General features: G+C 37.2%; 1 protein-coding gene across 2 annotated transcripts in view; it reads left to right on the forward strand.

Moving 5' to 3' along the window:
- Positions 1–4,660: 4,660 nt before the first annotated feature.
- Positions 4,661–25,713, forward strand: part of LOC102231441 (vitamin D3 receptor A) — an 85,810-nt gene continuing 64,757 nt past the window's right edge. Inside the window, exons 1-2 of one of the 2 annotated variants that reach the window (XM_005807648.2) lie at positions 4,661–4,764; positions 5,775–5,938. The gene's annotated coding sequence lies outside the window, so the exon portion shown is untranslated. Of the gene's footprint in view, positions 4,765–4,795; positions 5,663–5,774; positions 5,939–25,713 lie in introns of those variants that run through there. The other variant, XM_023326422.1, reaches the window with a different exon arrangement.

Raw genomic sequence — 25,713 nt, forward strand, 5'->3', positions numbered from 1 at the left:
CAGGGTTGTCCATAATATCAACAAGAAGAATGGGGGAAATTAAGTCTCTAGTTGCATAAACCTGGCAGAGACATCCCCCCAAAAGATTTGCAGCTGTGACTGTAGCCAAATGTGGCTTACAAGAATTAGCTCAGGGGGCACACTTTTCAGAATATATGATTTCTATTTCATTTTACAACTACAAAATCTTTTTTGTGGTTGGTTTATCATACTAAATTTTGTTAAAATGTGGTAGAGTTTGTATTAAAAAATATTCAGGGTGTTTGCACCTTTCTGCCAGGTAATGAGTTGGTTATTTAGTTACCGTTCTGTGTGCATCCTCTAGAAATTCATTGCACATGCAGATGACACTGTAGTAAATCTTTCAACTGCACATGTGACTGTGATTCAAAACTATATTTGTCAAATGCTGCTCTGTATTTTAACACTTTATTTCAACCCTTTTTTGAACCTCGTTCTATATCTATCCAGGTCAAAACAGACGTGGATTTTTCAGGAGTTTCTCTCCAGTTTGTGCCGCCGCTCTGGTTTTCTTGATGTTTGCATGCAGCAGAGAGATTCAGTGTGAGGACCGTATTCATTCCTACTAAAATGCAATCATGTTGGAGAGCCAGCGAGCGGGCCACGGAGAACTCGGGCCTGCTCGCAACTATTTGCTTTTCCAGCTGTTTCCTCGACTCACCCAGCGAGTTGGAGAGAAGAAGGCGGTGGTTTTTGGAGTTGGGGGCTTTGGAGCGAGATGGAGAGATTCATAGTTCTAGGAAGGAAGCTGGTGAGGGAAAAGAAAGCTGCAGAGAATGTGTGTGTTTGAGTGTGTGTTCAGTCAGACTGTCTCCTCTTTCTGTTGTTGGAAACACTCCAAGACAGCGAAATCATCTCCAACACCCAAAACTCTTTCTGTTTTTTTTTAATGTTTTATGTACATAGAACCATAGAGGAAAATGAAGTTGCCCCCCTTCCCTCCATCTGCGCATGCACCCCAAACAGAAACACGCCCATGTGCCCCTCATATATAGACCGACCTGCCTCTCAGACACAAAGCCACAAGGGATGGCCTAGATTCCAGCACATGTACACACAAGCAGGCTGCAAGGAAAAACATCGAGCTCAGACACACACACGCTTATATGTGTGTACATGCACACACACACACCCATGCATAACAAGTAGTCTGAAATCACAAAGAAAACATTTCAAAACACTTCCACAAATGCTATTTCTGCTTTCTGTAATTAAATAAGTTTTATTTTGACTGGCAAATATTACATAGATGTAACTGTCCTGGATTAATGCACATCTTTAACAAAAACCACGCATGCTAATTAACGTCCATTCAGTCGTACATGATTAACATAATAAAGAACATGACAGCTGCAAAGGGGCCTGAAACAAGTCAATCTGCAAATCTGCTGTCTCACCAAGAAGCTCCGACATTCCTGTCATGAAAGAGCAGTGCCGTTCCATAACAATGGTAATCTTTTAAAAAAAAGAAGAAAGATGTGTGAACAAACCGTTCTCTCACACAGTTGTCATTCCTCATGAATGGTTGCGCACCCCTACACGCCGTTATAATTTTATGGGACCTGGTGTGAGTGCCAGACAGATTCTGGTCAGAGGCAATAGAAATTATATTCTGAAGGTCTAAAAATCATGTCAGGCTTTTAGTGATTTGAACTGAAAAGGACTGTTGTGATAAAAAAAAAAAACACACACAACTGTTTATATTGTAGCAATGACTTTTTGAAGCCTTCTTTTACATTGTGTAAAAAGCAAATTCAAGATTTCAAAACAACTCCATGAAAACCGTAAAACAGATCTGGTTACGTACATGGACTGTATAAAATAATCCACATAACCTTTCTGTCTGACATTTAGTCATTTTCAGTGTTTACTATTGAAGTTCAGTTAGCAATACTAAAATATTTCTACTCTACTTAATGCCATGCCAGAATTGTGAGATATGATTTTGCTTTTGTTAGTTATAGGCTTACAAATATTTGCTTATTTATTTGTGAGAGTTGCTAAATAACCATTTTTTCAGCTCTCTGTCTTTGTGTTTATTTACACAAATGTGGCTTTTTTAAAAAAAATATTGGCTTCTTCTCTTCCTGTGTGACCTGACAGGCCATGTCTGTGTAACCTGGTTAGATAATACATTTTTAGTAGTTTTCTTTTTCTATCTTTTGGTTTTACAATAAGCAATAACATCAAACTTTGACAACAGAGAATAAACACATCTCTTTCATCAAAGAAATGTGACAAAAGATATCTCACATCTCAACACATTGACTATTAATGTGTTGAATTTCACATTAATAGTAAGTGAAGAGAAAAAGGCAATTTTTCAACCCCAAAAACAAACAATAATGACAACAACAAAAAAATCTTTATCAATAGTCTCATTCTGTTGTGGAAATTCTGTACTTTTACACAGGTTTTACATGAAAATATGGAAAACTGTCAAAATTTGTCTGTTTTTGTTACTATAATGATAATAGTAATAATTTCAATATTTTATCTTTTTTGGCTAATGTCAGATATACTGTGATGTGAAATGGAAGCAGTGTATTTATGTGTTACCTTCAGATGCATCCACTAGTTTTGATTCATTGAGCTTAAATGTTGAGAACTATCTACATCACTACTACATTATCTGGGATTTCCTAGATTGTTTAAGTGAATTTTACAGAAGCAATATAACATTCCTTCTCTCCTTTATTTTCTATCTAGGTCAAATAAAAATAAGCGTGGTCATCTTAACTAACCTAAAACAGGTAAGTTTAGTCTAATTTAATGTAGTGACTTTAAATTAGATGACATTGATTTAATGTGACATTAAATTAGTGAAAAGAAATTAAAGAAAAGGATTATGTCATTTTATACATTGGGTATACAAATCTGGTTACATACATGGTCTATCTGACTCATTTCAATCATTGCTTCATTTATTGAAGAAAATTATATAATACTTATAGGTCCCCTCTTGTAGCTTCTTTTTTTGTTACAAATTCATGTAATTTTTTTTTTAAAAGACTAAGAAAAGAGGGGTTTCTTAATGCTACTGCTGCCCTTTAATCCCTCTGGATAAGCGATATGGCTATATGGAAGGAATCACTACTAATTACAGAGTGGGTAACGTGATGATTGATGGGCTTTCATATGATCTTGCAGGTTGACACACTGAGCCCTATCATTCCCTCTGAACTCCTCCACTATCCTACACTACAGAGACAAATTGGGTCTGCTGTGTCTCAATGTATACGACATAGACAGCCTAATTGGTTGTTAAGAGGGTTTCTCTGCTAACCTGTCCTGCTTTCAGCATGTGGAATCTGTACTATCGGTTACCACTACTGTAGTTTCAAGTACAAACTAGAGACACAGATAAGCATGCTGGAACTTTCATATATTATGGATAGGTAAAGTATCAATAATTCATTGTGAGAAATATAGCATCACATAGCATGCTTAACAGTAAAATGGAAAGTAAGAGCACTATATATGTTTCCCCTGTTTTTTTAAGGACTTAAACTTTGTGTGGCATAAAGCATTAACAGTGTTTTGCAAAAGAATTCATACTGCTTAATTTGTTTTTCATTTTCCATCAGGTTATAACCAATAAATCACACTTCACTGTGATTTACTGGGTTACACATTTGACAAAATAACATTGGTGTGACATTTGAAAAAACAAACAAAAAAACAGTAAAAATCAAATTAAAGTTCGCCACAACCTGTGTGAAAGATACAAAAAAGCTTGTGGTGAGACCAAAATTACCTGTACATGTACTTATTTATTAGGTTTGTTTGATAGGGACAAACACACAATAATATAGACAAGCTGAATAAAACAACAGTCCCATGCATAAGCTAATTTACAGCTCTTGTCCCCAAAAGGTCTTTCTAAACAATATGTCTAAAAACTATTAGGAAGTGAAATAGTAGAACAAATTTCAAATAATAAAACATGGCATTGGCAACATATACAAACATATTCACTTAGAAGTGAAAGCCAACATTGCTCATTCTCTTAAAAACATACCATCCCCACTGCGAAACATGGTGGTGGCAGCATCATGTTATGGGAATGCAAAGCACATCCCCTGAGCTACAATGGAGCAGTTTAGAGAATGTACAAAATACAAACTCATAAGATAAGACTTTAAAATTGTCATTCCTAGATGTTTTCCATCCAATCTGACTGAGCTTGAGTTATTTTGAGATATTTTTGTCTCTTTTAGGTCAAGTCTGATAAAGATTTAAGGTGAGTAGAAAAGTTAAGAAACAGAGTAATGTAATGTATGTCTTCAAAAAGATGGTTAAAAGCATAAAATCGTTTGAAAACGTCTCCCAATTTTTAACATATAGGATGTTTAAGCTAATTTGTAAAGTCTTTAAAGCACACAGAGACCGTTAGGCAATCATTTCCTCACGAAGAAATAGTATATAGGTTAAATATATACATTTTGAACGTATGTCCTCTAGCAGGCTATCCGGTACGTCACGACACACCCCTATATAGTGGGAACGACCAAAAATCTCAGAATTTGATTGGCAGGCGTATCCGCCAATGGGAGTGCACGCCATTAAAGAGTGGTGTGCTGTGATTGGATACAGGGGCGAATAATATATATGTATAGATATGCCTGACTGGGAAATGGTGGGGGCGGGACTATGTAGAAGTGCTGTCCATCTGTGGCTATACAGATAAAAAAAAATGGACTGACGGGGTGTAAGCTAACGTTGTTCTTCGCGTGAACTAATGTAAGTTGTTTTGCACTTTCTTAAAGCTTGGGTCTGTTGACTGCAGAGGAAGGCGTCTTATCGCTGTCGTGGCACTGTAGTTAACGCACCCTGTCGTTTCGTGTTGCAGAGAAGTGCCTAGAAGCACAGGGGCTGCTGCTGGTGAGGCCAGCAAAGTGTGCAGCCGCTGTTAACGTTAGCTGTTGTTATTGGTCTCCGGCCGCGTGCAGTATTTGTGATATAACGATGTCACGAGCGCTTCTCCCCGTTCAGTTCTGTCCCGGCGGGGAAAAGCGCCCCGCAGCCGCCGCGCATCTGTAACATTTACACACAGCTTGGGTTAATTTCGGGGGACATTTTCAACATACCGCTGCTGGTAGCCGAACTCAGCTTTTCTCTTTCTTTTTGGCTGCTTGCTTATCTCCGAGACTTCATTGTTGCTCTGTCTCTTTGGTTCTGTCTATGTGCGCGCAGAGAGGGGAAGGATGAAAAAAAACAAACTCCTTTTAAAATGTAGCAAATAAATATGGCCGTGCGTCCTGGCACATGGACAATTCTTCTCGCAACCCGACTTAATTCGTGTCGCAAATGGATACGTCTGCGTAGCCTGCTGCTAAACAAGCTTTTCTCCCACTCGTGTGTTTGTGTCACACCGCTGTTATGGTTTCACTCTCTTAATTTTTTTTTAACTCAAAATTGCGCAGTGAGCGAGGATAGCCAGCAGCGGGCAATTATAGCGACAACTTGGAAGTTTTGGTTGAACGAAAGTGTTGTATGGGTGAGCGTGTGTCCCACATGACCCTTAACAATTCGCGAAAGCTCCAAAAACCTCATTCCCGGAGTGGGTTTCTGTTGTTTTGCGGCTAATGATCCAACAAAGCAACCAGTGGGTGGTCAGATTTACACAGTCACGTTAAAGGTACGCTGTGCCCGTGCACGAAATAACGGGACGTCAGCATCCCCATCCCCCACCATCTCTGACCACAAGGTAGCCCTTTCTAATTCATCTCTTCTTTCCTTTCTTTTGACAGACTTGCTTTGAACCGGGGGGAAAACGTTTTTTCTGCTAAACGCGAGGAAGTTGCTGAAAAACCTTGCCTTCAGCTTAATTGTATTGGGAAATTCGGCGACCTGGCTTCAAAAATTGGGCCCCCCTTTGGAACTCCACAAAGTGAACGTTGATATGCCACATCAGGTAAGAAGAAACTCCCTCTCTCCTCAGTGACACTTAAACGCACCACTGACTTTTTTCATCATCCTTCGTGTGTAACAAGCTGTATTTTACAGCACTTTGCTTTGTGTTTACATAGAGATGTCATGGTACTCTACATTACAGATCCATCTAGCATTTTGGCCTCGAAGCTAGCCTTGTTGTTCTCTCCCTGTGTGTGTGTAGATGTGTGTGTTATTGTTATAGACAGATGCTTCCCTCCACATTCCACATGTGTATGTCTGCTTGCCCACAGCAGGGGCTGTTGTGCAAATCCCCTTAAATCCAAATACGCAGTTGGATAAAAAAAATAAAATAAAATAATAATAATAATAAAAAAAAGGGAATCAAGGCTATCAGATTGCTGTAGTCCAACATGTTTTTGCAGATGGTTGAAATATCGTTGTATAAATTTTAGGTGGTGTGTAAATTCAACCTTTCTCATTCCTGGACGTTTTCAGTCTTGTGGGAGACTGCAGTAAAATACAACAAGACCGAGTCTCATAAAGGCTGGAGTAGACATGGAGATAGAGAAGCTAATGTAGAGTTAATGTGCCTTGCATAAATATCCATACCTCTTGAACTTTTTCTTACGCTGTCCTGCAACACCCGTTCATTTTTTTTGTGTGTTTTATTAGGATTTTATGTGACAGGCCAACACATAGTAGCGCATACTTGTTGAGCAAAAAGGACAGTTATGCTTTGTTGTTAAATTATTCTACAAATAAAAGTCTGAAAAATGTGACACTCATATTTACTCTGGCCTAACGTGTCAATACTTTGCACAAACCACCTTGTGCTTCAATTTCAGTGCTTTCAGGAGGATTATCTATTAAAGCCTTTACGCTGCATGCGTAAAGGCTCAATGTTTTTTCTGTATTATTTGCAAAAAAAAACCCTAATTTAGATTGGATAGAAAGCACTTCTCTTTTAGTATTTTTGAGGTGTTGCCAAAGATTATTATCCAGATATAGATCTGGATTTTAACAAGTGAACATGCATAACTCTAGTTGTATATTTTTGGTTGTTCTCCTGTGGGAAGGTGACCCAGTCTCAAGTCTTGCAGCCTTTGACAAGTTTTCCTCCAGGACTACCATATTTTTAGTTCAACCCAACTTCCCTTAGATTCTGTCTGGCTTTTAGCATGATGCTGCCACTGTGTTTTGTTGTCAGGATGGTGTATTGAAGGTGATGTGCAGTGTTGGTTTTTATATTTAATCCAGAAAGTTATATTTTGGCCTCATTTGATCAGTTCAACTAATTTCTGTATGAGTTGTGGTAAACAACAAGACTTTCTTTCAACAATAACTTTTTACTTACCGCTCTCTCATATAGGCCACATATGTGGTGTCAACAACCCTTCTTGCAGCTATTAAGACTTTTTGATTAAATGCAAGCTGGTAAACTGCATTTTATTAACCATATAAATGGTTAAATATTCCATCCATCCATAACCTGTCTATACCTGCTTATGGCAAATGGTTTTATTGCATACAAGAGATGTATTATAGCCTTTGAAATATTTCACCCAAATAGTCCTTTGCCATTATCATATTGGTACCCCTCTTTTTGAATTCCTATAATTCCCTTAAAATGCAGTAATCTGTAAAGAGCAGGTTTTGTGTGGAACATCATTGTTGATTTAATTTAATGTTCACCCAGACTTTGATCATCATATGATATGTTCTGGAGTAGAGATGCACAAGATACTGAATAACAATTCATCACAGTATCAATGTTTGTAATATTGTAATCACAATATTGCAAAAGAGGGAAAAAGTTGGTCAAACCTAATAAAAAGAAAAGCTGGAATATATAACAATAATGGTAAAAATGTAATGTTTTCTTAATATCTTGTAGGTCTGTTTTGGATGTACATATTGTGAGCCTTTATATGAGGCCGTTAATCGCCTACCTCTTCCCCTGTTCTTTTTTTTTTTTGCTTAGCTGGATTTATACTTGAACTATCTTCCAACCTTGCAGTGCCAGTGTAACCATGACTTTACAAAGATGACGTGTTTTAATTTTAAGATAATGCAGTGATATTTGTCCAAATTATGACTTTATGGCACAATTAGTATGTTTGCTTGACTTCACCTTGTTCTTGGAAATTGTGATATTACTTGATTGCTGCTGTACCTCTGTTGTGAGTGAACACACAATCAGCAGTTTAGCTCACTCACCATTTACCTTTCCCTGTTTTACATGTTTGAATCTTTTTGGTGCACTTTGTCATATTTCCAGCTGTATAAATCTGTGTCTTGGACCAAGTAAATGATACGTTTATAGGAGTCCAGGCAGTTGGAGGACATCGACCATTAGATACCATTTTGTCACTTTTCATTGGCATTGACTGTTGCCTGTTACAATTTTTCTGGATGAAAAATTATTTCAGAAATTATTGCGATAAATGATGATATAGTCATTTGAGACCTTTTGCAACTAATGTAAATAAAAATGGCATGTTTATATGAGTACACCCACTCAAAAAAAAATAATTGGAAAAAGAGTTGTTGCTGTTGCAGCTGTTGTTTAGACAGGAGCTGAATGAAAAGCTGTGGAGGCACCTGAAGGTTGCTCTGGAAGAATCTGAAGTTATATTAATTTAATAATAAAGAGGCAGGCTCACAAATATGCTTATAAAAATGTCTATAGTCCAGCTTTTCGTTTATGCATTCATCTTCAGTCAATTTAATAGATGAACTCTCACCTTGCCCAGACATTTATAGCTTTTGTGTTTATGTTAGCGACGGGATTTGACACCTTCGTTTGTCACACATGGAAACTCATCTACCAGCTACGTACCGCCACCGTGTGCTCCGCCACCCATTTGTTGCGACCAGAATGATATGAAATAAATTTTCCGGTTCGTCAGTAAAGCTACTTACGTTAATCATCTAATGTGCAGCTGCCCACCGTGTTCAGTCTATCCGCTCACCTGTATAAATACACCTGCAGCGCTCTTCCCCGCTGTTCGCTCTGAACCGCCACCAGGCAGCAGATCTGGGAGGAGAAAACCTGCCATACTCCAGGCATTGCGCCAGTCATTTTAAGGATGTTTATTGGTCCTCTGAAAAACGACAAAGACCCGGACATAATTATCAATCAATAAAATCCTCCCAGGGCGAACTTGAAAACCGGACGTTATGCTGCTAACACTTAGCTTTCGTCAACAACTCGGGCGGAAGTCAGAGCGCTGGGCAACACAAGTAATAACCTGGCCAGAACACGGTGCTTTAAATAATAAAATATAACTTAACGAAGCTTCGAGGCAGACAAATTTTCCTAGACGAATTTTAATAATCGAGGTACTCGAATCACTTGAGAAATCGTTTCAGCCCTAAATTAAAGTGCTTTCAGATGGAGCATTTGTCCTACTTTATGCAACTGGTATGTATGAAGTAGCCTATTTAATTTTGGGTGCATTTTTATTTCCTCATAGAGCAGTATTTGTGTTCACCAGGCTCTAAATGGTGAAAGGCTAGAAATACTTTGGAAAACATAAAATATTTTTATTGTTATTGCAATAAATTCCCAAAAATATTGTAATAACCTTTGAGTGATTATAGCCCATCCCTAACTTTTGATGTCTAAAGGTGATTTTTTTTTTAAGCTGGGCTTCATTTTTCTCATCGCCAGAGTTCCCGTTTTAATTTTCTATTTAATAAATGATGATCATGTGGACCATGAATGTCAGTTCGCTATCTTCAAGAAAACAAATAAAGATGATAAAAGAATCGTACTCTGCTAAGGTTTCAGTGGTCTGTTTATCATATCTTGTGTTATAATTCCAGAGAACCCTTTTATTGCGATGAACTGCACTTTCACCCTTCAGCTCCCCTCAGCCCCCCCAGGCCCGCTAAGCCATCTCACCCCTCCCTGTAGCCCCACTTCCCGCTAGGCTTTGGCATCTGCAGGCCAGCTCAAGCCAAGTCCACCATAACCCTGGCCTCTTGTTCCTGCGGTCTGTGCCTCACATAGTGGATCCTGCCGGTTGATGCTTCCCCTTGAGACTTGAGAGACAGACTTCATATTCAGAAACATTCTTCATGGTTAAAAATGAATATGCAGTTGCCAGTTCACAATAGGTTTAGAGAGATGAGTGATAACAGTTGTCAATATTCAGTAATAGTTTGCTGCTACTTGATGCCAAGAGGCATTGTGGTTTTGTTTTAATCTGACCACTTCATTATTGGAGTCTAAGCTAGCATTAATATTGAGTAAATATGTATTTGACACATGGAATATCAATGAAGCTGAAAAATCTGACCCACTTTTGCTACTTAATTTATGCACCACTGAAAATGATTAAAAACCAGTAAGGGTTCCAGTTGAAATGCTTTCCACTACTTTAATTCTTGCCTGTAAATCTGAAGGCCAACGCTAGGAGACGGAGGGAGATGAAACAGATTTGATCCTCTCTGGTCTCTCTTCCATAGATTCAAACTAGTCATTAGTAACAAAGTTTCAAAAAGTTAGTGTCAAAACAGCTAAAATATTTCCTACCTTTCTGTAGTTTCTTCTACTGGGATGTCAGAGAACGTGAGTTGAGTTGTCTCCAGTTGAATGGAGCATAGAGCAGGGGAATGCTGCCTCTCCATTGCCGGTCGCTGCACATTGCATGCCAGCTGGCTGAAAGAGAACCACTACATTTTCCCTTTGCTTATTAGAAAGACAAAATTTGACTGCTTGCAAATGCATCCACTCCCAAATGAGAGCTGTGATTTGGAAACTAAAACAAACTCACCCGTCACTTATTAAAGACGGGTGATAAGTGCAAAACACTTCAGAAATGGAAGTGTTCTGCACAAAAAGCACTTGAAAGCAACATTTTGCACGTACTTATTATATATTTTGTAAAGGGTCAAATTATGTCAATGATGTTAAGAATTAAAGTATTACACACAGTGTCCACACATCATTAAAAAGTCTCAAATTCATTTACCTAAAATTCAAGCCTTAAATTGTTTCACATTCGATAAGACCAACTGCAGGTCTTAATATGAGGTCTTAAATTTTGTCGTGGCAGGTCTATTTAATCTCATTCTATGTAGTTTTTTTCTAGTGGGACATGTTTGTCAGGCAGAAGTTTGAGCTATGTGCAGAAATGTTCACTCACTGTGACTCAAGGTGGTTAAGACTAGCCGCAACAAGCTGCTAATGTTAGTTAGCTAACGAGCTAGCTGATCTGTGAGTTTTTTAGAAAAGGACAAAGCTGCTGCCAGGAATGTTTTAAATTTGAGTTAGACCGGGTTAAACCCGGTTGAAGGTATTATAATGGATCTAATTACCAGTTTACACAGCACCAGGAACATTTTTTTAAAAACATAATCTGTGCTGCCATGTTAGGAACATCGGCAGTTTAGAAATCTGCTTTTAAATCAACTCATTTGTCCCTTTGTTACAAAAACAACTCAAATGCTCTGCTTTCCTCCTGAATTTTCCTCAGTGTGATACCAGCTAGATTCCCTGAATGTTTCAAACATAACATATCACTCCCTGTGTGGTATTTTATTTTTTTGATGAAACAGACACCAGGTGTTTGCAGTAGCAAAACATGGAAGGTTTCAAAAGCTGTTCAAAATGGGAAGAATAACTTGGGAACAACACTGAGAAAAGACTCTGCTGTGGTACTTGCATGTCTAATTACTTTCCCTTTTTTTTGCCTTTCCTTTCTTCCCATAAATCCCAATCTCCTTCTCCCTCCTTCATGCGAATGTGCTAAACAGGAGCTAATGGGTTCCTTATGAGAAGTAATTGTGTAGCTCCAGCAGAAGTGTAGTAGGAGCTTTGGTCTTGTGGCTGATGTGATTAGATCTGCTCGAATCCCCTAAGGTGCTTGATGAGATGAATGTCAGTAAAGGCTCACCTCACCGTTTAAGGTCACCGATTGAAACATGTGTACTTCCCATGGAGTTACAAGGTTTCCGAGCTCCACATCTGAATGAATTGTGGTGGTAAACACTAACATAGATCACAAGGTTTGTGCAAAACGTTGTGGTCTGGCAAAGCCCAGCGTTACCGTGCCAGGGGGTAGATACTCAGTTCTCGGCAGGCAAAGCTGCATCTGCTGCTTGGATAAAAGAGAACTCGCTGAGACACGGAGAAACTGCTCAGAAATGCAGAGTTTTAGAGTTTTTATTTTACTTGTTTAAATTCACAATGAATGTGTATATAATTCTGTTTCTGTTGGTTTTGCAAGAACAAGAAAGAATAAGGCCTTAAATTTTTGTTAATTTTCTTTTTTATTTTCGGTTAGTGACACAAATCAAATAAAAGCCAGAGAGATGAACTACAAAAAGTGTAACACTAAGTGGATCCACATTGTGGTAGATTGAGTCAGTGAATCTTGGTATTAAAGGTCAAAGTAGAATTCATTTCGCACTAAAATTTTAAATTATTTTTGTATATATTGTTTGACAAATCTTTCCTATTTATTCCAGTGTTTGAAGAAAGTAAGTTTATCTTTAAATTAATTGTGAAGGTTATTTTTTCACCCTTACTCATACATTTATTGTATATTTTGTGATAACACAACCATTACTGACGGTAGCCTGATGGGAAACATAGTTAATGTTTAAAAGTCTTGTGCTGTCCTTCTCTTTTGATACCACGTGCAATAATTTGTCAATGACGTTTTAGTCACTAGTGATCCAACATAGGTAGAACATGTTAAAATTTCTTCGCCATAGTTTCTTCTTGAAAAACATTACAGAGTTTTTCTTTGCAAATCCTCCGTCCTCTGAAGGCCGATTGATGACAGATTATGTGCTTTTTTTCTGCCCTGAAAGGCTAATACAGCAGTGTTGGGGAATAACATCATGCAGAAAAATTAGGCTCCTTGTGAGCCAGACATTTTCCAGACGGTATATGTTTAACATTGGACTGTACTTTTCAGTGTACATACTTTCATTAGCTTACAGAAGCTCTTACCCATCCCAAAGCACAAGAGCAGAGGTCTGAAGTTATGTCATTCTCAAAAAAGTGGGTGGGAGAGCAAAGCCGGAAAAAAGCTGTGCCTGTGGGTCACAGAAAGGCCAATCAGCCCGATTCATTTCTTCGTTACTTGTTTGCCAGAGTGACTTAAAATTAAACAGGATAAATCAGGGTGTAACCATAAAACAGCTTAAATTCTTAGTGTACAGTCATTTTTTCCTTTGTAGAAGTTAGTGTACAAATGACTAGACTGATTCTGAGGAAATGTGCTCTGTATGAGGTGCTATATAACACACAGAGGCTAAGCACTTTGTATTGCCTTGTTGCTAAAAATGTGCTATATAAATAAAATTATTTTTGCTTTTAATGATTATCAGCCTGATTGGTCGTCATTAGTGATCGATATGGATGCTGAAAAATGATCGTAAATTGTTTTACGATCAACGGCGCTCTGTGGTGTGGAAATTCAGTTTCAGAGAACACACAGAAGTGTAGTTGGTTGTTTAAAAGGAAACTGATTTTATATTTAGGCTGTGACATGGAGCAAAGCTTCAGCAGATAATGGAAAGGTAGAAGGTGTTCCAGCAAAGCTGCACTGTTTGTCCTTTCGAGCTATCAACCAGTGTTTGCTAAGGAAAATGCATGGTTTGGAAATGTTGAGACTATGTGGACAATTTCACATATAACGTAATTTATTTTCTTTACAAAGCCTTCTGTTTACTTAGTTAAGCTATCTATGCTAATAATGCTAATTGTATTTTAGCATATTGTGAGTAAAACCTTTCTTCTTTCCTGTTCATTTTAGCTCTTAACAAGAAACTGGATTGACTAAAATTGAGAGCTTTGTCCAAGTTACAGTCTATTTTCCTTTATATCAGTGTAAGCTTCCAGAGTATAACCAGGGTAAGCTGATGCACCACTGATTTTGTAATGGAGCCAATAGCGCTTTATGTGAGTCACAGGTACAGCTTCTTGTCAGTTGCTAAAATTCATAATATTTGGTTTGATTTCAGTAACGCCCGTTGGTTTTGTCGGGTCACACATAAAACACACCACTCTAACCAGTCACACCCCTGCTATTCCACAATCACATTTGTGTGTGTGTGTGAGCACAAACTAGCATGGCACTGATCCACCACTGTTTTAGCAATATGGGAATTACCAAACAAACACCGAAGGCAGCAGGTTTATGAATTCATTTTTGTGTTTTAACAAATTTGGTGCAACTTGTTTGAGAAAGTTATTCCCTCTTCCCACAAAAAATATTGACAAATGACCAGCTGGATTGTGCCTGTACGAATGCAGACTGAATATGATTCCCAGCCATTCCCTTTGCCTAGTTGTCATTGTCAATTAGAGGATTTAACACATTTTAACTGATCTTCTTGCTGTTTTTTCCCCCTCGGTAAGGTACTCAGTACCGCATCTTGTGATGTTTATAGTCTCTTCAGCTCCTGTAGTTCTGTATAAGCTTTTGTCCTCATCTTGTGTTTACAATGTGCTTAACAACCACTGCTATTTTAGCACCACCACAAGGAGAATCTTAACAACATGGAAAGCACCGAGCTCCACCAAAAAGTTATTCCCTCAATTGGGAAAAGCAGAATTGATGATGTGACCCAAGTTAGATTTAAAATTGGTAACAAATGGGGATCAATGTTTCTTTCTTATTTTTTTCTTACTAAATGAAACCAAACGGAAAGCTTTACTCGCTCCTGTTATTACTTTTAATTAAACAATGGCTTTCTTGGTTATAAAGGTGAAAAACTGAGGCGACTGAAACTGCTGTTTATGTTGTCTTAAAAACCTCTCCAAAACTTTGAACTTTGGTATTTGGTAAAACTATTTAGCAACTTTTTGCAAGCAGGTGACAGCCATTTTTGTTGTTTTTTAAACTTTGACTAAAGTCTTTTGATGCAGATTGAAGTCAATACCTGGAAAATATATGAGCTTTGATTCCAGGGTTTTTCTTTTGTTTTTTTGAGAAAAAAGAAAGTGTTTAGGGTAAACAAAATTCATACTTCATTTATGATTTTCAAAAATATATGCAAAGATTTGCTGGCAATAAATTTACATCAAACAGTAAAACTTCCTTAAAAATAGGATAAAATCAGAATCAGTTTTACTGGCCAAGATTGTGTGCACAAGCAAAAACATATAAACCTCTACTAGACATGTGTGCAGTATAATAATCTTTTTATTTCTTAAGAAAAAAGAGGAAACTAAGAAAAATTGTTTTATAGTGTCCATAATGATTAATGTTTATGCATTTCTAATAGTTTAATGTATGTTGCCCTGTGAGATGTACAGATTTCTTCTTGCCAGAGCAGCATGGTTTTTATTTGGGAATGGATTAAGTTTAATGCTTCAAAAACATGGACCCTAAAAGAGGGCTATCAATAAAATCATGTGATTTTAAGTTTTTCCTGCGTTTTTCAAAGAGCCCATCTTTTGGCCGTTGTGCAGACTTGCCCCGCTTTGAGAGGGCTACTTAACTCTCTCAAAGACTCAGCTTCTGTCCGCCTTCTAGCTGCTCTTTCTGTGTCTGTCTGTGGAGGCCCAGGATAAGGGGCTGTGTGTGAACTGCTTACCGTTCCCCTCAACCTTTTTTTTTCTTTAGCCTTCATTCCTTATTTAATTTTTTTTCTGGTACTGCTGCAGTGCAGGAAAAGAAGAGACAAGCCCACTGATGGAGATTGGTTGTAGCCTAACAGGCCCCCACAGAAATCTCCACCCATGTCATCCTGTTTGTGGAACAATTAGTCTTGCCATTTGTGCATGCCGAGGTGCACTGCTGCAGTCATTCTTTACATGCAGTTAGTCAGTATCTTCTGTTTCCTAATGTACTTCTTACTTACTCCTCATTTGTTTCTTCATGCTAATTTACACATATTCAAACATCTGATGGATCCTGTGAAAGAAAGCTGAAGCTAAACATAAAATCTCAACTTCCTCCCTTTGTTTTGGCCTGTTTTATGTTTACATTTGCAGGACATATTCAATCATCTGTAGATGCCACAACTGGGATAAAATATCTCCTGCCCCCTTCTCTTTGCTTAGCTCGGATTTGTCAATCTACCGCGGCGTTCAAACCCAGGCATTTTTGTTTGGTCTGTGTGATTGTGCAAACCAAAAGCATGCATCTGTGGGATCATAAGAGAAACATATATGAGTGAGTCATTTGTGTTTTATTTGGTTCACCCAATAAATGAGGCACTGTGTCATCAAGGTGTAGCTTGTAGATTCTGCTGAAGTACAGATATCCTGATGTCTTTTTCTGGTTTCTACTCTTCATCATTTAAGAATATGCCAATGTGCCTTTCTTTTTATCCAATATTAGAAATACATTATTAGATGCAGATAAATAAATTCTTTTTCTTAAAATTTTTCTTAAAATGTTTTTCTGACCCGCCCCATCTTGTGTCTGCTCACTTTTCTCGAACTCTAGTTAGCTGAAATGACTCTTTTTATAACCTCAATAAAATCAACCAATGGGCTGTTGCGGTCATAAAAATTATATTTAATTTACTATTTTTTTGTTAAAGTATGACAATCCTCATGTGCAGACATATGGACAGTATGTGCATCAGTCTGGACTCCAGACGGTTAGTCCTCCTCTGGACAGAAGTTCAAACTGAAAGCAGCTTTTTTTTTCTGTTCAATGGGGTGTGTTGCTCCAATTTACACGCCACTTCATATTTTTACCCGCATTTGGCCAGTGGCAGGTGCTAATTTCCACCCCTGGTTTGATTACTAAATTTGTTATTTCAATAATCGATTCATCACAATTAATCAGATAGATTATTTAATTCCATTCAAAAAAGAAATTATTTTTCTGCTATATAAATATGTTGCTTTGTTTTGATGTAATGAAATTTAACAAGTAGTGTTTCCTCTTTACAGACAGGGAGCTGCAGCAGCGAGAGCATTCTCTCTTTTAATGGGAATATTATTGTTAAGATAGAAAATAAATACGATTCTTCATAAAAACTGAGATTTGTTGGATCAACAGCATAACATACATGGTCTAGAAAACAGTTTAACCAAGATCTGAACATTTATATCCATATATCATATTCATATACGTTTATGTGTTCAACTCTACTCTCATATTACCTATAAATCAGAGTATTTTACTTGTAATATCAAACACAGTAAAAACTGCAGTTTTACAGTGTTTTACATTACATGCGATTTTTACAAGAAGATTCAATTTAGAGAATTTTTCACAGAACCAAATAAAAATCTTTGGAACTTTTGATCTCATTTCTTTATAATGTTTTCTTCATGCTTGCATGTTTCGAATCTTTGTTTAAATGTTTGGATGCAAGTTAATAAGTAAACATTTTCCCTGTCATTTTATTTTCAGCTTGGTTACAAATTTGTTTTTGAGGGACTTTTATTATCACTGTGAAACCTTTCTTGTATCCACAATACTGACCGTTCTTGGTGGAGACGGGCTGAGTTTGATTAAATTGTTAGAGGCACTTTAACAAATCAAGAACATTAGGTAGGACACTGCATATTTAGGCATCTATTATTCCCCATAGTTACCAATAAAACAAAAGATGGTAACAAACTAAAATTGATAGTAATCACCGCTTTTCACAAAATATTAAAAGCTTATTAAAGTGACTGTATGCCGTATGCATGGGTGGGATCTTTACATCTCGTTTGACATTTTGTGTGTTCGCTCGGGTTATTAATGCCTTCATGTGTCTGTATGTCAGTCAACACCTTTTTACTGTAATATGTGGTTAACTACTGCCTGTGAATTGGTACTAACAGCTGAATTGCATGTTTATGTGAGGTCGGATGGAGAACACGTAAGCAAACATGAGGTTTCCAGGCAGCAAATATAGTTTAGTTAAGGTTTAATTTGAAGCTGCCCTGAATTGTAAGACTTGGTGAAATGCAGTATTTGCCAACATGTTTTGTGTGTTGTTAGTGGTCATGTGGCTGAAGTTGCATAGAAAGGAAACAAGCTGTCATCTTTCATAATTGCTTACTGCCTAGAGCTGCTGTTGGGCGTTGTCATCTGCACTGATTTTTTTTCTTTTTTTTCTTTCCCTGACGTAAGAAGGTGGGAAAACAATGACTCTTCTCTCCCTTTTCTTTATTCTTTTTTAGCTTAAGATATTTTATTAGGCGCCTCTCCTCATTAGGTATCTGACTTTCAGTCCTTTTATATTAACTTGATTTATCTCCCCTCTGCTTTGTCATTGAACAGAGGTGTTTTGAAGGTTACAACGTACTCACATAAAATTACATCCAGGAACAAGCCTGTAAGCTACAGCAGCATGAAGAACATTATGTTTGCTGTGTTTTTGCAATCAATTTTGAACCGCAATGTCTTTTTAGAAATTGTGATTTAAACTTCTGGTTTTTAAAGATGTTTTATGAATGACTCGACATTACATTCATAGTATTGCTTTATTTAAGATGAAAAAACCCAAATCAAAGGTATCTTTGAGTAAAATTGCCTGAGAGAAATGGTCAAACTAAGTTTCTCTACTTGGACAGGTTGTATTAAAAGCTTGGACATTTACACTGCTTTAATAAAGTCATGTCCCTTGAATTTGGTCATTTTTTTCATGTTAAAACCACAAATCTCAATGTGTTTTATTGTGATTGTATGTGATAGACAAAAACAAAGTAGAGCACAATTGTGAAGGAACTCCTTTCAGACAGAAATGTGAAAAGACTGGGACACATTTGTATTCAGCGCACCTTTCTTTACCACCGTTGATGCTGTTACAGCTGCAAGTCTTTTGGGGGTATGTCTGACATGTTTGAAGCTTGGGCTACTGTTTTATAACATAACCCTCCTTTCAAGTTCTGCGGCCTGTTCTCTAATGTTCTCAAACAAGCCTGTGGAAATTTCCCTGAACATCTGGATTTGGACGTAGACTAAACTGGACACAGGTGGAGGAAAGGAGGCTGAATACAAATACACACATGTTGATTTATATATCTAAATGTTTAAAGCCATGCATCATTTTCCTTTTACTTCAGTTTAGTGATACAGATCACACCTCTTTGTGTGACTGGTGTCCTAAAGTTTTGCATTACAAATGGGACTGTTTCAGGAGGAGTTTTTGTGTTAGTGGGGCTATGATGTCTGTGACACACAGCTACATCCAAACAGTTGCTTCAAAAAGAAGCAATAAATGGTTGTTGTACTGTCATTATAGTACAACAAAATATTGAGATAAAACTTGACGTCCATATTGTCTACCTAAACATTAGGGTGATAGCAATGAGCCCTTCCAACCTCAAAGATTTGAAACTCATCACCAAAGGAAAGTCTTCAATATCAGTTGAGACATGCAGTGAATTCATAAAAAGGGTAGAACTGACCTTCAACATAGCAAATTTGTTAAAGTATACATAATAATAATAATAATAATAATAATAATAAAAATATTCTCTTTTTCTTTTACTTTTTTTTTGACAAATGTTGGCAAATGTACATTGTCTTTTCCTTTGGGGGAGTTGCCTGAATATTTTTCTATCACAAACCTCTTGGACGAATGAAAATATTTCAATAGCTTAATCTACTGAGTATATAAACAATTTTGGGTCTAAAAATATTTTCAATATTAACAAAGATGCAAAAAGTAATACATTTCTTCCTCTTCTTCCCTTCTGATAAGCTACAATCCTGAGGAATTTTTAAAAAAATTAATTCTCATAAAATCTCACCCCAAGGCCAGGAAGTCTTGAGGTATTAAACACAATGTTGCAACAAATGATTTCACACATTTCCAAGGCCTTTTCTTTAGCTAGCTGTAATTGGAAGCAGTCCTCAGTAAAACACAGGTCAGTGGGTTGAACTGGCATGAATGACAAAAACTCCATTTTGGAGGGAAAAAAAAACATACCCACGAAACCATGTTTGAAACTTGAAAATAGCTTTGAAATAGATTTTTATATGCAGCAGATATCGAGCATTTGTACTGTGCTATTGTGCAATTTTGTTTTTGCACAGTTGAGCTGAAACATAGCAGTGACCTCGAGACTGACAGCATTTAAGGGCTTTTCCACATTTGTATTGGGCAAACTGTGTAAAGTCCGGGTGCCCTTTAATTATGCATAGTTCTGAGTTTTATGTGAGTGCAGCGGGGCAGTAATATTCAACAAGCACCAAAAGCAACAAATGTGTTTTTCTTTCTTCCTGTTGTGGCCTAACGTGGAATGCTTCAGACTGCTTATGCTAAGCTGCCAGACCTCAGATCATCTGAACATGTTTTTCACTCACAGAAAAGGAAAAAAACAGCTTTACTTCTGTAATATTTGTCCTTCTTAGTTACAAAAGGATCATCTTAAAGCTTATAAGACATAAATCTGTTATTTACAAAGCATAAACATCAATCTGTCCAATGTCTCTGTCAGACAGACTTATTGCACCACGTACTACAAGCCAATCAGAGTTGGGCATACCAGGGAGGTAAGCTAAATTAGTCTGCAGTTGAGTTAGCACAAAAATCTGTTTGTGTGAGATTCGGTGAAGACCGGATTTTGTGAGTCTGTGAAGGGAACTGACCGGAATCAGCATCAATTGCAGTCAAACAAACGTGTTGGAATTTTTTGACCTGGATCTGAACTGGTTGAGTAGTGTGAACTGATCTCTGACCAAACTCAAAGCAAGTTACCAACAGCTAACAAGAGGCTGGTTCAAATCAAGACTCTTAAACAGGCAGAGCGTCACGTGTAAGGTATACTCCATGATGTCAGAGACTCGTAGTAACTCTACCAGTAGCCCAGAAGTTGAACATAACCAAGTAGATTGATCTTCACTACACAAATTGAGTTTGAGGACAAGTATTTCTACACTGTCAAACTTGTAAAGGTTGGTGCTTTTTCATAAGCTGGCCCACAGTGCACAGCAACAGGTGGGGAGGGGGGATTATGTGGAGCATCAAGTTACTGTTCTCCCTCCATGCAGCTTGCTGAAACACCTGTCACTTCAAAAAGACCTCAGTGTGGGAACATTTTTTACAGTTTTAATACTATGCATTTTTTAAAAGGTTTACCTTGATACCAATAACTGGCTATTCCTACCCCAGTCAAAGTGTTGACCCAGCCTTCAGATGATTAACTGTAACTTAGTATTGCATGCACAACCATTCAATATCTGTCAGAGTACAGTTCTCAGAGTTATTCTTCCTAGGAAACATCCCAGGACTCAAGTAGATCTGTTGTGAGAAAGCTGACATGGAATAGGGCTGGACAGTATGGACTTAAAGTTTTATCATGATATTTTGTGGTAATATTGGGATAACGATAAGGGTAACAATAAGAACTATTAATTACTTCTTTTTAGGTAGCTATATGACTGCGACTGTGTGTCACAAATCATAGCCCTACAAACACAAATATTGCTCTTGAGAAACCCATTTATAATATGCTTTTTCAGGATATCAGTCACATAAAGTGTGATTTCTATCACTAAACTATGCAGTAACTGCATTCAATCATATTTTGAAATGTATTGATATCCATTTATAGAACAAACAGTGGGGAAAATGGTAAAAATAAAAATCCTGACAATAAGAAGAGTTTTTAAATCAAAACTTTATCATCACAATAAATGTTATCAATACAATAAATACCCACCCGTAACACGGAATCATGGCTATTCAGGCTGTGCTAATGGTTGCATATATAATGCACGTAAAGTATGTTTTTTGTTTGTTGGAGAAATGTTTTCAAGTACCTCGCAAAGACTCTCAATATTCTGCTGAACAGCAACACTTAGTTATATTTGTTGAAGTTGAATTATATGTGGAATTCTTTGGCTATGTGTTTTGTGTAATTATTTTTCATTTACTTAATGGAAAAATTTAATTTAATTACCATGTATTGATGGATTTTTGCTGAAAATTTCAATCAGAAAATCCAATCAGATGTTCTCTCTTAAGAAGATAAGAAGTAGCAACAGTGAGGAGAAAAGACGACTCTATCTTATCGGCTTATAAATAAGTTCTAAATGAGTTCAGATCAATTCACAACTTTGCACTTTCCCAGTAGCCTCAGCGTGGCTCCAACAGCAAACACCAGATGGTAATTGTCAACTATGAGGCGGGGCAAATGCAGCTGATGTTGGTTTCAGATTATCTGGAAGCAGAGGGGCACATTCTTGCATTTGAAACAGAATTTTCTGAATTTTCTTTCCCTCTAGTGTCAATCTTTTTTTGATAAAAAAATTGTCTTGTAATGTTTTTAATTTGAGTTCTGCCTGTTGTGAGCATGACTATAAAGTTAGGTATGCAGCCTCATTCTGATTAACATACTTCCATTTGATTCTGTTGCATCATCTGCAAAGACAGGGCTGCTGAAAACAGAGGAAAGCGGTTTTGTTTGGCAAGGATTTATAGTTGTTTACCCATATAAAACAAGCAACCAACTCAACAGCAGCAGCAACTTAAAGAGGGGACATGATTTATGTCCCTTCAGACTCCCATCTTCTCCCATGCGCTGTCAGTCAGCTGCGGTTTTGCTTTGCGCATGTACTTATTTCTCAGACGACCTCATGTCTGGCGGAATGGAGGGGGAGATTTCAGCCTTCTTTGTAATTTGTACGTTTTGTTTTGTTTCATCTTCTGTTCATTCATGCAGATTTGCAGAAGTGAAACAAAGTGGGAAGGCAGAGAAAGGCGACGTCCGAGGCGGCAGACGCTTCGCTCCCTCCCTCCCTCCGGCCCACTTGTTTACAGTTTTGCTGGTCGTAAAATGGTTGAAAGCTGTCACTCAGATTGCAGAGTCTGCTTTCACATGCGGCGAATCAGACCGCCTCTTTGAAATACAGCCATCACAGTTTGACAGACGTGCTCCTAAATGTCTCTCCAAGCACTAGCCGGTCAGATCTTTTTTTAAAAATAATTTTTATTGAACAGTTCTGCTTTAAGTGATATTTTTGTAAAGCAACAGAGACTGTGTTAATCTAAGAGACTGTGTTAATTTGGTTTGATTTAGTTTTTTTTCTCACAATAAAAAGAATCCAGAAACGCATTTGGGGTTTCTCTGAGTCCATCAGAAACTCCTGACAGCCAATTAGAGAGGAGATAGCTATCGTCTTGTGTGTGTTTTGACTTCTGGCTGCCTCACACAAGCCCTACGATGATTGTCTCAGCTCTGACTGAATAAAAGCTCAGGAAACATTTGAAATTGATTCTGTCTTCTCACCAGCAGCAAGCTGTGTACGCATTGCTGAACTGCTGCGTCATAGTTGCATGTGTCTATTCATACTGCTGACCCTTCTTTTGTTTCCGTGCTGTAGTTCCTCTCCTGCCTGCACGGTCTTTTTTTTTTCTTTTTAACAGAGCAGTGGTTTCTCAATCCGTAGCTGAAATGACTGGAAAAGTAAAGATCAGTACAAGAAATGAAGTTTGTCTTTGAAATCTAGTGACCTTAGCGCTGCTTTAATGTCAGATTTTTGTACGTTATTTTAACCAAACATTCTGCAGATGCATCATTCAGGCTTGATTAAGGCAGATTTACAAATTTAGCTCTGCTCATTTCAATTTTAATCTACATAAATTTATAAATGTTAAACAATGTAACACATCAACAAGCAACAACTGTGCTACAGATTTTGTAATCGTTTTTAAATCCAACAGAAAAAAAAGGAATTACAAGATTATCCCATTTATGCATCAGCACATTACTCCCTTCAAATCAAGTTTTATTTAAATTAGCAGTAGAACATGATGTTTTTGATAAGTATATGGAATGAAAACTTTGAAAAAGATGTTGGCTTGAATGCATTTTTTTCTCCTGTTTTCATTAGTTTCTGTTTATTTCACTTTTCTGTTTAATTTTGCAACTTTTCTTTCTGTTTTATTTAGTTGAAACAAAGTTAATGTGGACGGTTTGTTGGTAAAATGATTGAATTTAACATTCTGGCTTTGAATCACTACAGTAAATTCTGAATTACAAAGTTATCTATTTCATGGAAATGCACATTGTGACCTTTAACCCTCAAACCTACACAGACACACATACTTTGTTACAAGTGATTTTATTCATTTTCTTTACTCTAGTCATCATCTGAACTTTACAAAGAAAAAAAGATTCTATAACTTGAATGTCTGTTTCAAAATATGACGAAAGAAACATAATTTATCTTGCATTGATCTTGTGATCAACAGCCAAAAAAAATGGAAATATTTATTATTTTCACATCCCTCTTCTGGGGTTGAGCTGTGCCCAGCCATTTATTTATTATGAAAATAGCAATTTATAATTCTCAACAGGTTCTGTTTGCAATAAACTAAAACCACAAACTTAAGTAAAAAATAAAGTTCTTTTTTGTCACTCAAACATCTTCAACTATCAGGCGTGTGTTTTCAGGTTTTATTAGTGTGGCACGACTGATATTTTATTTCATTATTTAATTAGAATGCTTAACAGCAAACATTAACTTGTTTTTCATATAAATGTTATATTTTTTGCAAAATGTAAAAGTTCTATTGAATTATTTATTCACCAAAATTGTAAAGTTACTATTATGTTATGCTACTTTTACCTTATTCTAGTCCAAAATAGAAGTCTAAAATAGAATTTGGACTTCTATTTTAAAAGTAAAAAATTCAGCTGAGCCATAGCAGAAGTCCAGAAACTTCTGTTTGAATCACTGACACTAGAGAACTAAATGAGCTCCCTCATCATCGCCCGGTTATATAGACCTTTAAGATGTTTCCTTCACCAATGTTTCTATTTTCCAACAGCTTTCCAAATCTAATTTTAATCAAACGTCATAACGTCCCTTAAACCAGTTCTGGTTTGACCCAGAAAGATTTGTTTGTGAGTCCTGTGGGTTCTGGGAATCGAAGGCGAGCGCGCCGTACCGACTGTTGGTGTCTCCGTTGTCGTTGGAGATCAGCCGTGTTTTTAGGTACGGGATGTGCCGGAGCGGTTAACTAGTTGAGAGGAAAGTAGAATGCAAGCGATGGAGGGATGGAGCGAGAGATGAGTCATTTTCTCTGTCAGACACTGTTGTTTTCCACTAAGCCCTGTTATTTTCACTTGTAAGTGGATGCCAGGTAGTGGGTGGAAAAAGCTTCTCCTTTTTTTTCCTCTTTTTTTGTTTTCAGATTTTGTGTAATTTTATAATGGGGCAGAGTGTGGCTTAAGTTGAAGCTTTTCCATATACTTGTCCCAATGTAACCTTGTGCTCGCTCTTTATATAGATCTAAGCAGCTGAATTTGGACTGCGAAGTAACTCCAGCTTTGGATCTGGATTGGTAGTTTATGTTGAAGGTTTCTTTGCTAACGTCTTAATTTGTGAGGAATCTTTGAGTCAGTTTTAATTTTATATATATATATGTATATACTGTATATATGTACATATATGTGTGTGTGTGTGTGTGTGTGTGTGTGTGTGTGTGTGTGTGTGTGTGTGTGTGTGTGTGTGTGTGTGTGTGTGTGTGTGTGTGTGTGTGTGTGTGTGTGTGTGTGTGTGTGTGTGTGTGTGTGTGTGTGTGTGTGTGTGTGTGTAATTTTGTCCTAATTGCTCAAATCAGTATTTCACTATATACTTTTTAGGTGATTGTCTAAAAAAAAAATAAAAAAATTTAGTAATTTCTCAGTTATAGCTGATAATAATTTGTAATTTGAAAACACATAACTTCCTATTAGAATATTTTAAATACCAATCATATCTCATTATACATTAATACGCTCAGTGGAAACCATCTTAGCACTACAACAGAAGCCAATATTTACAGTCTTCCTTACTTCTGCTCCTTGAGGTAAGCCAATCAGCACAAGGGAAAATAAATGGCACTCTGTGATTGGCTGCTTTGCAAACACCACCCAAT

Source organism: Xiphophorus maculatus, chromosome 1 (assembly GCF_002775205.1).
Source record: "Xiphophorus maculatus strain JP 163 A chromosome 1, X_maculatus-5.0-male, whole genome shotgun sequence".
Classification (NCBI taxonomy): Eukaryota; Metazoa; Chordata; class Actinopteri; order Cyprinodontiformes; family Poeciliidae; genus Xiphophorus; species Xiphophorus maculatus.